This window comes from Elephantulus edwardii, unplaced genomic scaffold (genome assembly GCF_000299155.1).
Source record: "Elephantulus edwardii isolate Elephantulus edwardi_28Jun2011 unplaced genomic scaffold, EleEdw1.0 scaffold00324, whole genome shotgun sequence".
Lineage (NCBI taxonomy): Eukaryota > Metazoa > Chordata > Mammalia > Macroscelidea > Macroscelididae > Elephantulus > Elephantulus edwardii.
The window spans coordinates 434,004-447,563 of record NW_006400074.1 but is presented as its reverse complement, the minus strand read 5'-3'; the positions used below and the strand labels follow the sequence as shown (position 1 = coordinate 447,563).

Below are 13,560 nucleotides of genomic sequence, written 5' to 3'. Positions count from 1 at the left end.
TGGATTGATTCAGTGACTGGGGTAATCGGGATGGGTGTGTCAGAAGCAATGAGATTAGCACAGGATAGAGCAGGGTTTGGGGCTGTAGTACACAGGGTCGCTATGAGTCGCAAACGACTCGACGGCACGTAACAACAAAAACAGTCTTTCTTGCATAGATTTAATCTATCACTAACAGCATTGTGCTTCAGGATAGACCTTAAAATATTCTTTCTGGTGATGAATGTGATACCTTTTATCTTTGTCATTCCCTGCATGTTGCTGTTGTTAGGTGCCATCTAGTCAAGTATGGCTCATAGAAACCCTATATACAAAAGATCATGCACCATCCTCACACTTTCTAACACAAAAGAGCCCATTGCAGCAGTCACCATGTCAATCCATCTAGTTGAGGGTCTTCCTCTCCTTCACCGGCCCTCCACCCTTCCCAGCATCATGTCCTTCTCCAAGGAAAAGCCCCTCCCAGAAACGTGCCTAAAGTATGTGAGGTGAAGCATCATCATTCTTGCTTCCGAAGAGCACTCTGGCTGCACCCTCTCCAAGACATATCTGATCATTCTCTTGGCTGTCCATGGGATGTTCAGTGCTCTTCTCCAATACCACAGCTCAAAGGTGTCAATTCTTTTTCTGTCATCCTTAGTCATTGTCCAGCTCTCAGATGCATAATAGACCATATATGATTCCCTGCGTAGTAGACCACATATGATCGTACAGATACAAATGGTCAGTACATTTCATTTCAGCTCACCAGTGCCTAGGATAACAATCTTTATGCATCCCACATACTTTTCTCACTATGTCCAGTTTTCTTAGATTCATACTTCATACACTTATCCCAATTATTCATATGTGTAGCTTTTTCTCTTCATTTTCAGTTGTGTCACAAGAGCAAATGAAGGTTTTACATAGGCTGGAAACATCATTCAATCTTCATCATTAAGATAGGGTTTATTTGAGGAGGCAGTTCTTCCTAATTGTATTTTGAGTGTCTTTCAACTTGAAAGTCTTATCTTCTGTTCATATATCAGACAATATTCCACAGCTTTTCAGAGTGTTGTCATGAGTCCATTAGCAGAATGTCAAATTGTGGCTTGAATTTTGCTATCCAATAACCAACATAGTGACCAGTTGTCAGTGGAGTTCCAGGTTAAGAAAGAAACATGACTGACCTACTTCAGAAATAGGTAACCTATGTGAACTCTATGAATAGCAGTGAAATCTGTGTTTGTGTTGTTATGTGTCATTGAGGTGCAAATGACTTGCAGTGACACCATGAATAATAGACCTTAATCCTGCCTTATCCTTGTAATCTTCATCATCTCTGACATTCTTGAGCCCATTATTACAGTGTTAATCCATCTTGTTGAGGATTTTATCTTACAATGACTCTTTACCTTTCCACAAGTATATTTTTCCTGACAACATGCCAAATATATGTGAGATGAAGCTTCTTCATTTCTGCATCCTAGAAGCAGCTTTGTTTACACTTTTTCCAAGACTTGTTTATTCTTTCGGCGGTCCATGGGATATTCATTACTCTAACATCACAACTCAAAAGCATGAATTCTTCTTCTTTATCCTTATTTATTGTCCAACTTTCAGATGTATAGCAAGTGACTGAAAAGACTGTTGATTGGATCAGGTGCACCTTAGTCCTTAAAATGACATCATTGCTCTTTAGCATCTTGTAGAAGTCACTGACAGCAGATTTTCCCAATGTAACACATATTTTCTTTTCAACCAGTTTATTTATAATATTTGAATACATTGTTTTAAAGAACAAATTTTCAATTTCCCTCACCCCCACCCACCCATCAAATTGTACAACCCCATGATTAATTCTCCCCTCCCCCTGTACATCCCTCATCCCTCTGCTTCCAACCTCTCCCACCCCTCTTGGATCCTTACACTCATTCTATAATAAGGATTTTATACAATATTTTCCTTGTGGGACCGAGTTAGTTCACTCAGTATAATGCTCTCCAGTCCCTCCTAAGTTAGAAAATCATTGCTCCTGCGTGCTGTGTAGTATTCTGCTGTGTGAATGTACCATAATATCTCAATCCATTCGTTTGTATTTGGACATTTGGGCTGTTTCCATGTTCTTGTGATGGTTAAGTAATGCTGCTATGAACATTGGAATACAAATCTCAGTTTATGACTCAGTTCTCGTTTTCTCAGGGTATATTCCAAGTAGTGGTAATAGGTGAGTCATATGGAATTTCTATGTTCAGCTTTTTGAGGAAGCTCCAAACTGCCTTCTAGAACTGTTCCATTTTACAATCCCACCAACAATGTATGAGTTCCTTTCTTGCCACATCCTCTCCAACATTTATTACTTGCTGCCATGTTAATCCTTTACCACTCTTACTGGAGTGAGATGGTATCTAATTTTGGTTTTTATTTGCATCTCTCTTACTGCCAATGGTTTAGAGCATTTCTTCCTGTGTCTGTTTGCCATTCGAATATCTTCATTTGCAAAAATTCTTTTCATGTTTTTTGCCCATTTTATAAATGGTTTATCAGTCTTTTTCTTCTGGAGGCCCAGGAGTATTCTACAAACCTTTTTTATGACTCTTATCTGAGATATATTACCAAATGTTTGTGTTCAGTCTGTAGGTTTTCTTTTCACCCTGTTCAAAAATGTTTTTGATGCACACATGTATTTAATCTTTAGAAGGTCCCATGCATCAATCTTATCCTCTTCAGATTGTGCCGTTCTGGTTGTATTTGGCAGTCTCTTTATACCTTAGACTAACACTTCTAAACTTGATCTCAGTTTGTTTTTTATGAACATTATGGTTTTGGTTTTCACTCCTAGGTCTCTGATCCACCTTGAGTTGATTTTTGTGTATGTTGTGAGATGTGTTTCAGCATTCTGCAGGTGGAAATCCAGTTTTTACAGCACCGTTTGTTGAAGAGGTTGTCATTTCCCCATTTGATAGCTTTGATTTCCTTGTTGAATATCAATTGACCATAAATAGCTGGGTCTCTTTCTGGGTTCTCAATTCTGTTCCATTGGTCTATGTGCTTGTCATTGTATCACTACCATGCTGGTTTTTTGTTGTTGTTGTCATTTGGGTTTTTTTATGTTCCAAATGTGACGGATTTATTTTACTCTGATGCAAAAACCAAAAATTCCACTACAGCACAAAGACCAATCAATATATTAAATGATCATAAAAAAGTGGTATGGAACATGCAGAACGTGATGTACAAACTAGAGGGTCAGGTCATTTCCTTTATAACAAGACGCTACATTGTCATTGAGGAACACATTTAAATAACACTGAGAAACTGATCTGAAATGTGGCACAAACATGACAACTTCCATGCATGTCTTCAAGTACCTCCCTTAGGATGATGAACTTGCAATCTCTAGACTTCAGAGTGGGGAGAATTACAATTTTTTTAATTAATTTATTTATTTTTCATTTCAATGAACATCTACAGAGATTTTGGAATTCCATTCACTCATTGTTGCACCCTTCTCCCTGCCCCCCTCCCCCCACCATTTGCTCCTCTCCTTGAAAAGCAAAAGAAAAACTCCCTCATTGGTACACATTCCCCCCACCACCGCACATCCCCCAACCCCACCTCCTACCCCAAATATAATTAATCCACTCTGCAACCCTCATTCCGTACCCTTATGATAAACATAATGCCCGAGAATTACAATTCTTTGGAAGAATAAAAAAAGTTCACACGTTTGAAATTTCACAGAATTTTAAGGCCAAAACATAGTAGGTTCATTTCTCTTCTCCTCCAAGACCAAATCAGATGATTTATTCAAAATCATATTAAGCTTCTAGTTCAAATCCAAGCCCAACCTTGCGAACTCCAGCACTGAAGTTCTTTCCATCAATTAAAGCTGACAGGGTCAGTTTGACTCTTGGCCGAAGGGCCTGAGTATAACCAAGTCCAATGAGGCTTGCATTATTTACTTTAGCAGATAGAGAAGTTCTACAATCCAGCTTGTATTTAGCAGCTATACCAAAATGAGTGTTGTTACTGCCAGCTGTCCAAGCAAGGTTTATTGATGTTTCAATCTTCTCATTAACCTTCTGGTAGATTGATCCTCCAAATTCAGTGCCATCATTCACATGAGTATGCAGCTGGAAGTCTGCCACCTTATAACCCAGGGCAAAATTATTCTGTGACAGTTTGGATTTGGCTGTGTCAAAACTCATCTGATAGCCAGCGAGCCAACCTTCAAAAGCCAACACAGCCCAGCCGTAGATGGTTGGTTCAGAAAAATCGATATCAACATTACTGCCAAGACTGAAACAATCCCATCTATAGGAAGCCTTCAACTACCTACTCTTCTTCCCTGTGTTCAGTACAAATATGGTATCAAGAGTCAGTTTCAATCCTTCAGCCAACTTATTCTTCAAAGAGATTTCTGTCCCAAGAGTATTATCTGTGTTTCATTTTGGGGTGAAGGTGAGTCCATAGTTACAGACCTTATATTTGGTCTCTAGGTTGCCCGTTGCTTTCACTGTATCAGTGTAAGCATGACCAGATGTAGAAAATTCCACTCCACTACAAGACTTGGTTTTCAAGTAAATTTTGACCATGCAAACCCATATCCTTTTTTGAAGACATCCTTACCAGCCTTTCCTAGGTCACAATAAGTCGGTGCCTTAACACATATCTCCGACCTGAAGACCTGCCTCTGCTCTGCTCTGCCAGGGCAATGCTGAAGGTCTTCTTCAAACCTACCATGCTGTTTTCATTACTACTGCTGTGTAGTAGATTTGGAGGTCAGGGAGTGCTATGCCTCCATCCTCATTTTTGTTTCTCAAGTGTTTTGCTTATTTGCCTCTCCAAATAAATTTTATAATTTCCCTTTCAATCTCCTTGAAAAAAAAATTTGGTATCTGTGTTGGGATTGCATTGATCATATAGATTGTTTTTGGTAGGATTGTCATTTTTACAATATTGAGTTTTCCTATCCAAGAACAGAGCACATTTCCCCATTTCTTTAGGTCTTTTATTGTGTCTTGCAGAAATGCTCTTTGCATAGGTCTTTTGTATCTCTAGTTAAGTTCACTCCCAAGTATCTCAATTTGTGGTTGGCTATTGTAAATGGTATTGCTTTCTTGATTTCCTTCTCTGAGTTCTCTTTGTTACTGTAGAGGAATCCCATTGATTTTTGAATATTGATCTTATATCCTGCCACTCTACTACATTGGCCTATTAACTCTAACAGGTTTTTTTTGTTGAGTCTTTGGTGTTTTCTGTGTACACTATCGTATCATCTGCATATAGCTACAGTTTAACAATCTATTTGCCAATCTGGATGCCTTTAATTTCCTTCTCTTGTCATATTGCGCTAGCAAGTACTTCCAATACAAAATTGAAAAGAAGAGTTGACAGTGGACATCCTTGTCTGGTCTCTGTTTGCAAGGAAAATGTTTTTGGAATGATGTTGGCTCTTGGTTTTGCATATATACTTCTGTTCCAAATTTGCTGAGTGTCTTTATCAGGAAGGGTTGTTGGATTTTGTTAAATGCTTTTTCCGCATCAATTGCTAAGATCATATGGTTCTTGTTATTTATTTTGTTAATATAGTGAACTACACTCATTGTTTTTCTTATGTTGAACCTTCCTTGCATACCAGCTACAAATCCCATTTGTCATGGTGAATTATTTTTTTATATGTTTTTGGATTCTATTGGCTAGGATTTTGTTAAGAATTTTTTGCACCTATATTCATGAGCTATATTAGTCTGTAGTTTTCTTTCTTGGTAATATCTTTGCCTGATTTTGATATTAAGGTTATGCTTGCTTCATAGAATGACTCTGGAAGTGTTCCTTCTTTTTCAATTTTTAAAAATAATTTCAGTTGAATAGGTCCTAATTCCTTTCTGAATGTTTGTTAGAATTCAGCTGTGAAGCCTCTGGTCTAGGACTTTTCTTATGGGGAAGTCTTTTTATTACCTTTTCCATTTCTTCTCTTGTGATGGGTCTACTCAGGTGTTCTATATCTTTCCTTGTCAATCGGGGCAGGCGATGTGTTTCAAGGAATTTGTCCAATTCCTATAGGTGTTCAAATTTATCAGCGTATAGCTTTCATAGTATTTTGATATTATCTATTAAATTTCCTCTGGTTCTGTTGTGATGTCACCTCTGTCATTTCTTAATCGAGTTATCTGTGTCTCCCCCTCCCCCCCATTTGTTAAATTTGCCAGTGGTTTATCAATTTTATTGACCCTTTCATAAAACCAGCTCCTGGTCTTATTGATGGTTTCAACTGTTTTTGTTTTCTATCTCACTGATTTCCGCTCTTGTTCTTATAATTTCTTTTCTTCTAGATGTTGTAAGACTAGTTGCTGATCTTTTTCTACTTTCTGAAGGTGTTGAGTTAGATCATTGATTATTCTTTCTTCCACTTTTACGTGTATGTCTATTGCAATGAACTGCCTCCTGAGGAGTGCCTTAGCTGTGTCCCAGAGGTTTTGGTTAAGTTGTATTTTCATTATCATTTGTTTCAAGGAACTTTTTTATTTAGTTTTTATTTCTTTTATAACCCAATTATGTTCTAGCAGAGAGTTATTTAGTTTCCACATGGGTGGTTTTGTAAGCTTTGCTCTTCTGTGGTTAATTTCTAGTTTTATGGTGTTGTGGTCTGAGAAAATACTTTGTATTATTTCGATGTTTTTAATTTGTTGAGGCTTGCTTTGTGTCCTAATATATAATCAGTTCTGGAGAATGTACCATGTGCACTTGAGAAGAAAGTGCATTGAGTTTTAGTTGGGTGCAGTACTCTGAATACATCCACAAGTTCGAGTTGGCTGATTTATAGTTTAGATCTTCTGCATCTTTGTTGAGTTTCTTTTGAGTTGACCTGTCCTTTGGTGATATTGGTGTGTTGAAATCTCCAACCACTATTGTGGTACTGTCTATTTCTCTCTTCAATTCGGTTAACCATTGTTTTATGTATTTTGCAGGTCTATAATTTGGTGCACAGATGTTGACCAAGGTTATGTCTTCTTGATCTATTGTGCCTTTAATCAGTATGTAATGTCCTTCCTTATCTTCAGTGGTGGTTTTCATCCTGAAATCTATTTTATCAGAGATTAGTATTGCCATCCCCACTTTTTGTGAGGCTGCCATTTGCTTGGTATATTTTTTTCCAGCCTTTGATTTTGAGTCTGTATTTCTCTTCCTTTTTTAGATGTGTCTCTTGTAGGCAACGTATTGATGGGCTTTGGTTTTTTATCCATTCTGCTTCTCTTTTTCTCTTAAGTGGTGAATTTAGTAAATTCACATTAAGTGTGATTTATGTCAGGCCAAGTTTTACTTTTGCCATTTTGTCATATTTCTTTTTCTGTTGTTTCTGGTTACTATGGTCCATTCATTTTCCTTTGACATCTCTGTGTGTAGGACTTCACTTAAAATTTCTTGTAGTTTTGGTCTTGTTTTCACATATTCCTTAAGGTCCTTCTTTTCTGCAAAGAATCTAATTTCCCCTTCAAATTTGATAGAGAGCTTTGCTGGATTGTTGGCTGACAATTGTTATCTTTCAATTTTCTGTATATGGCATCCCATTGCCTTCTAGCTCGCATTATTTCGCAGAACTTAATCTAATTGTTTCCCCTTTGTATGTAACTCTTTGTTTTTCTCCTGCTGCTTTTAGAATTCTAGCCTTATCTTTTAATTTGGAGAATTTGACTTGATATGTCTTGGTGTTTTTCTTTTTGAGTCTAGTCTATTTGGTGTTCTCTGTGCTTCTTGATTATGGATTTCCCCATACTTCAAAATATCTGGGAAGTTTTCTCTAATACTTCTTCCACAATCTTCTCAGTGATTTCCCTATCACTCCCATGTTCCAGAATTCCAATCATATGTATGTTATTCCATTTGATGTCATCCCACATAATTCTAATGTTTTTCTTGATTTTCTTTACATTTCCTCTCTGATTTTTCAAGTATGTTTCTAGTGAGGATGAAAGTCATGCAGGTGTCAAGGACTTTCAGTTGTAGGGTCACTCGGAGCCACCAATGACTCGATGGCACTTAACAACATAGAAAGAGACCAGTTGGCCTAGTGGACCGAAAGTGATGCTACCAAGCCAAAGGTGAGTGACTCTAATCCGCGGCCCTAAGGCCTGTCTTTAATTGCTTTTGGTGAAACATTCTTCTAGGTCGTGTAGCTTTGGTGTGTCCACTTGCCGTACAGAAGTAACTTGTGGTCGCTGTGAAGCTGAACACTGTGACAATGACGTGTCAAATAAGATAATGGTTACCCATGGTGGACAGTGTTTGGTGGAGCTCCCCACTTAAAATAAGCTTGGAAGCAGGAGTGGCATCCTCTTCCGTAAATAGCTTGCCTCTGGAAACCCTATGAACCTGGAGAAAGGATGAAAGTCATGCAGGTGTTGAGGACTTTCGTTCATAGGGTCGCTATGAGTCGCCTATGACTCAATGGAACTTAACAACAACAAAACATGTTTCTAGTGAGGCTTTTGTCTTCCAGCTCACTGACTCTCTGTTCCATCTCTTTAGTTCTACTTTTTTGTCCTACCAGCATGTTGGACACTTCTGCCATTTTGGTCATAATATTCTTGATTCATTTTCATATTTTTCTGTTATTTCCAGCACTGTATTGGCTGTACCCTTTCTGTCTTATGATGGAGGATTTTTAAAAATTTCTTTTACCTCTTTGTCTATTCTATCAATTTTTCCTTCCATCTTTTGTATTTTCATCAATATATGTTCAAGTTTTTCCTCATCCATATATTTCTTCTCGATTGTTGTCTCTGAAGTATTTGCTCTCTTTATTGACTTCCATTGTTTCTTCCCATAATTGCATCTTTTTCTGTAGCTGATCAAATAACTTTACATCAATATATTTCTTCTGGTTCTCTCTGTCTGGGGTATTCATTGGGTCTGCTTTTTTAGGAAAATATTATTTTGTGCTTTTTTTTTCCATAATGGCTGATGTGGATTACTGCTTTCTGTACATTACGGGAGTCTTTTCTTAGTAGACATTAAGCTCTTATAAAATTACTCAGGGTACAACAATGTTTAGTGAAGCACCTATATATTTGTGTTCCCTTTATGGCCTTGGATAAGAAAACAGTTTCCCCCACAAATTACCTGAATGACCAAGGAGAAAACCTGTTGTTCCCTTCTGGAAGTAGTTTCTCACCTCCTTCAAGGTGCCCAGGACCTCCCTGTTGCTTGAGTTAAGAGGTCCTGCGTGGTCAAGCCAGACAGCCATTTTCCCCCCAAAGAACTGTGGAGCAGTGTAGGCAATCTTGATTGCTGGTACCAATAGTATTGATTTGTAGATCCAAGTGAGATGAAGTTATTGATATCTTCAATGTTTTCTCATCTCTATTGGTAGTTGTTGACTGAGTAGTGAGGATTTTTTCTTTCTTCATGTTGAGATATAATCCATATTGAAGACCAAAGTCTAGATCTGCGATTTAAGTCCTCGCTTTTCAGCAAGCTTGTGTAATCTACATAACACGGGTTGTTGGTGAGTCTTACAGTTGTTGTGTGCCATCAAATAGGACCCTACCCATAACTGACCCTCCAGTGGGTTTTCAGAAGCTGTAAGCCACATGGGAGATTTCTCATTTTTCTTCTACTGAGTCACTGGTGGATTTGAAGCGCATATTTTAGTGTTGACAGATTCTTTACCACTAGGGAGTCAAAACTCCAGACCACTCCCACTTACCCCTCGTTTTCACTGGGGAGAGTCAGCTCCCTCAGTTCAAGAAAGCACTTCTTTTTGTCATCTTCTTTGAGGTTTGCCTTTTGTTTTTCAGGTTCAAGCAATTGTGTACTAGCTGTGTTACGACAACCACGTTATTTATAATAAGTGTGTGTGAACTTACTACCTCCTTGGCTTTACCTATATTTCCCTGCCTACTAGATCATTCATCAAGATAAAAGTAGAATCTTCCTTGTATCTTTGATCTTTGAAACAAACACCTTCCCTTGACCCCCATTTCCTTCCTGCCAGTATCTTACTTCTTCAGTCTCAACATCCTCAATATTTTCCTCTGGAATATCATCTTTCAAAAGTAAGTAAGACACTGAATTTTAAATGTAGAAATTGATGTATTGACAAATGTGATGGTGTGTATATATTCACCACAGTTTAAAAAAAAAAAGAAAGAAGACACAGGAATTATAGTTATTTTAAGTCAAAAAATGGTGGACTGAATGTTTATCACTGCTTTCTCTGAAAATCCTTCTACAACTATAAAAGAAACAACCAGAGCCGGCTAAATACAGAAAGGCAAGGAGAAGGGGAGTGCATACTTGAGGGGAGACCAGTAATGCACAATGGGCAGCAAACAGATGTCCTGGGACCCAAGGGCAGACCGCTGCCAGGAGCAACGCCTGCTGACCAGAGGAAGCTGAGTGGGAAAATGCATTTGAAACAAATTGCTCAGACAAGTCCCATGCATCTGTGCCAGAGGTGGGGTTTTAATTTTGTTTTTTGTACTTGACATTTGAAGAAAACAAACTGAGGGCAGGGAGAAGAGTCAGGGAAGAAAGGAACTGGAGCAAAGAAGACCACCCAGTAACTAAGAACACTTATCCAGAAGATTCTCCTTTCTCTCTCTAGCTCTCTGGCACCAAGGACTACTTTTCAGAAAGTGTTCAGCCTAGTCCAGAGGGGACCTTATAAGCAGCTTTTCTCTTAGGTGAGTGGTTAAGTTTTCTTAGCAATCATATAGGTGGGCCCAAGGGGCTCTGTTGTCATGTGTCATTGAGTCAGGAGTGGCTCACAGCTGACCCTAAGCAGGTTTTCAGAGGCAGTGTATAAGACAGGAGGAGAGGGCCTATCTTTCTCCCTCACTGTAGCCAGTGAATTAGAACCGCCTGTCTTTGGGTTGACAGTGCAACTTCTTACCACTCATCCACCAGCATTCCTTCAGGGGTTAAACATTCAAATCTAAGTTGCTTTCTGTTACTTACATGATGCAATATAAATTCCTCTTGGTGTCATTTCTGAGGTTTTCCAAGTCTTCCTCAATCCTGCTACTGACCCTGACTCTTTAGCCAGCTTGTCATTACCTCAAAACATAAATTCAACCCCTTAATTCCCTTTCCAGGTCTGTCCTGCCACTAGATAGTGGTCACAAATTGTTCAGTCGCTGAAGGCTGGAGAAGTAGGGGAAGTACAGCAAGGTCAAGAAATACGCCAGGCACATAAGGCTGCATCCCCTACGATTCCGTTATGTCATGTTTTAGAAAAAGTTACAGGGATAGAGTTAGATGATTGTCAGAGACTAAGGTTGAGTGAGAGTGGAGACACAGTAAATTTTTAGTTGATGAGAACACTGTTTATGTCAATTGTTCTTTTGTCAAAACACATTGAACTTTCCAATTAAAAGGTATGATTTTGAAAATATTTAAATTGTGTGGATTACACTGCAGAAAGGGAACTCTGTTGGTGCAGTTTATAGAGATCTATCCTGCCAACCCAAAAGTTGCACCTCTCTGCAGATTTGAAATCACCAGTCACTCAGAGAGTAAGCTGGGCAATTTCCTCCTGTGCAACTTATAGCCAGCCAGCCCCGCGCCCCAATTCACTGGAGGATCAGCTATGAGTCACTTCTGATCTCACAGAAATGAGCTAAGTTGAGCTGATATCACAATAAATCTGATTTTAAAAAGAGAGAACCTGAAGGCAGTGGCATTACTAAGGATGAGTGTCACCCTCGCTAGTGACTCGTAATGTCACCACGCCCTCCGTGGACCTCCTCTTGTACTAAACCACACTGAATCTTTCACAATGTTTATTATCTGATTTGACCGTAGAATAATACAATGTAATTGTAAATTGCTAAAATATATTATTTCTTCGATAAGCCGCTCACTGCTGGTTCTGACTATAGACCCTCCGCAGTATCTCCAAGGCTGTAAATTGTGACAGGAGGAGACTGCCTATCCTCTTGAAGAGTTACCGGTGGGTTCAAACTGCCAGAGATCAGCAGCCTTTGGGTTAACAGCACACTCCCAACAGACTACACTGTCAGGCTCCTCACTGTGTAAGTAGCACCACAGCCAACAGAGTTCCTTATTATAGAAATACAATAAAATTGTTTTGTCAAAATCTTTCTACTTTGAGTTGAACACATCGTAAGTGAATCAAAGTCCTTTTTAATTTTTCTTCTTTTCCTTCAATTACCACTTTATTCTAAAAAAAATTACTACGTTGTTGTTGTTGTTGTATGTCATCAAGTACGACTCAAAGCAACCCTATGAAAAATAGATCTGTACTCTGTTCTATCCTGTGCCCCCCTCACCATTTCTGACACACTTGAGCCCATTGCTGCAGTCATGGTGTCAATCCATCTGGTTGAGAGTCTTGCTTTCTTTCACCTACCCTCCAACTTTCCAAGCATGATGTTCCTCTCCTTGGAATAGCCTCTGCTGGCAACATGCCCAAAGTATGGTAATGATATAGGTTTGCAAATACTACCCACAGCAGTACAGCCATGTAGCTGAAATAGCAAAGAAGGCAACAAAGTCAGCCCCTGGAAGACCCCTGGCAGCAGGTGAAGATGGAACCAAGAGATTTAAAGCCTCACATTGTAGGTAGATAATAATGACAGTAGCAATCCAGTATATTAGAAGGCTCAAAAAGTAAAGTAGCCTTTTAATTAAGGGAATGTGAGCCTTGAGACTGTCTTAATACATGTAAGCTAGGCTTAGGAAGAAGTTTTTTGTTGATATATTGTTGTTGTTATGTGCCGTCGAGTCGTTTGCGACTCATAGCGACCCTATGCACAACAGCCCTAAACCCTGCTCTATCCTGCGCCAACCGCACTGCCTCTGACACACCCATCCCGATTACCCCAGTCACCGAATCAATCCATCTCATAGAGGGTCTTCCCGTCCTGCGCTGTCCCTCCACCCTCCCAAGCATGATGTCCCTCTCCAAGGACCCGTCCCTCCTGGCAACATGTCCAAAGTATGTCAGACGAAGCCCCGGAATCCTTGCCTCCAAGGAGCAGCTTGGTCTAATCCTCTCCAAGATCCTCTCTGTTTGTTTTCCTGACAGTCCATGGTACATTCAGTACTCTTCTCCAGCACCACAGCTCAAAAGCATCAACCCTCCTTCTGTCCTCCCTAGTCATTGTCCAATTCTCTGATGCATGACAAGCGATTGCAAAGACCATGGCCTGTATCAGGCGCACCTTCGTCTCCAGAGAGACACCGTTGCTCCTGAGTACTTTAGAGTTGTAAGCAGACCCTAGTGATTGGAACATGGAATGTGAGAGCCATGAATGTAGGAAAATTAGAAATTGTTGAGAAAGAAATGGAACACATAAATATTGACATATTAGGCATTGGAGAGATGAGATGGACTGGCCTGGGGCATTTTGAGTCAGATGACCGTATGATATATTACTCTGGAGATGAAAAGACAAGGAAAAATGGGGTTGCTTTCATAGTAAAAAAAGTTATTTCTAGATCCATCTTGAAGTACATCGTGAGTGACAGGATTATATCTATACGTTTACAAGGAAGTCCAGTGAATACCACTATCATTCAGATATATGCACCAACAACCAGAGCCAAAGA

General features: G+C 39.3%; 1 pseudogene; it reads right to left on the bottom strand.

The window, feature by feature from the left end:
* Positions 1 to 3,800: 3,800 nt before the first annotated feature.
* LOC102862531 overlaps positions 3,801 to 13,560 on the bottom strand; it is a 30,077-nt pseudogene continuing 20,317 nt past the window's right edge.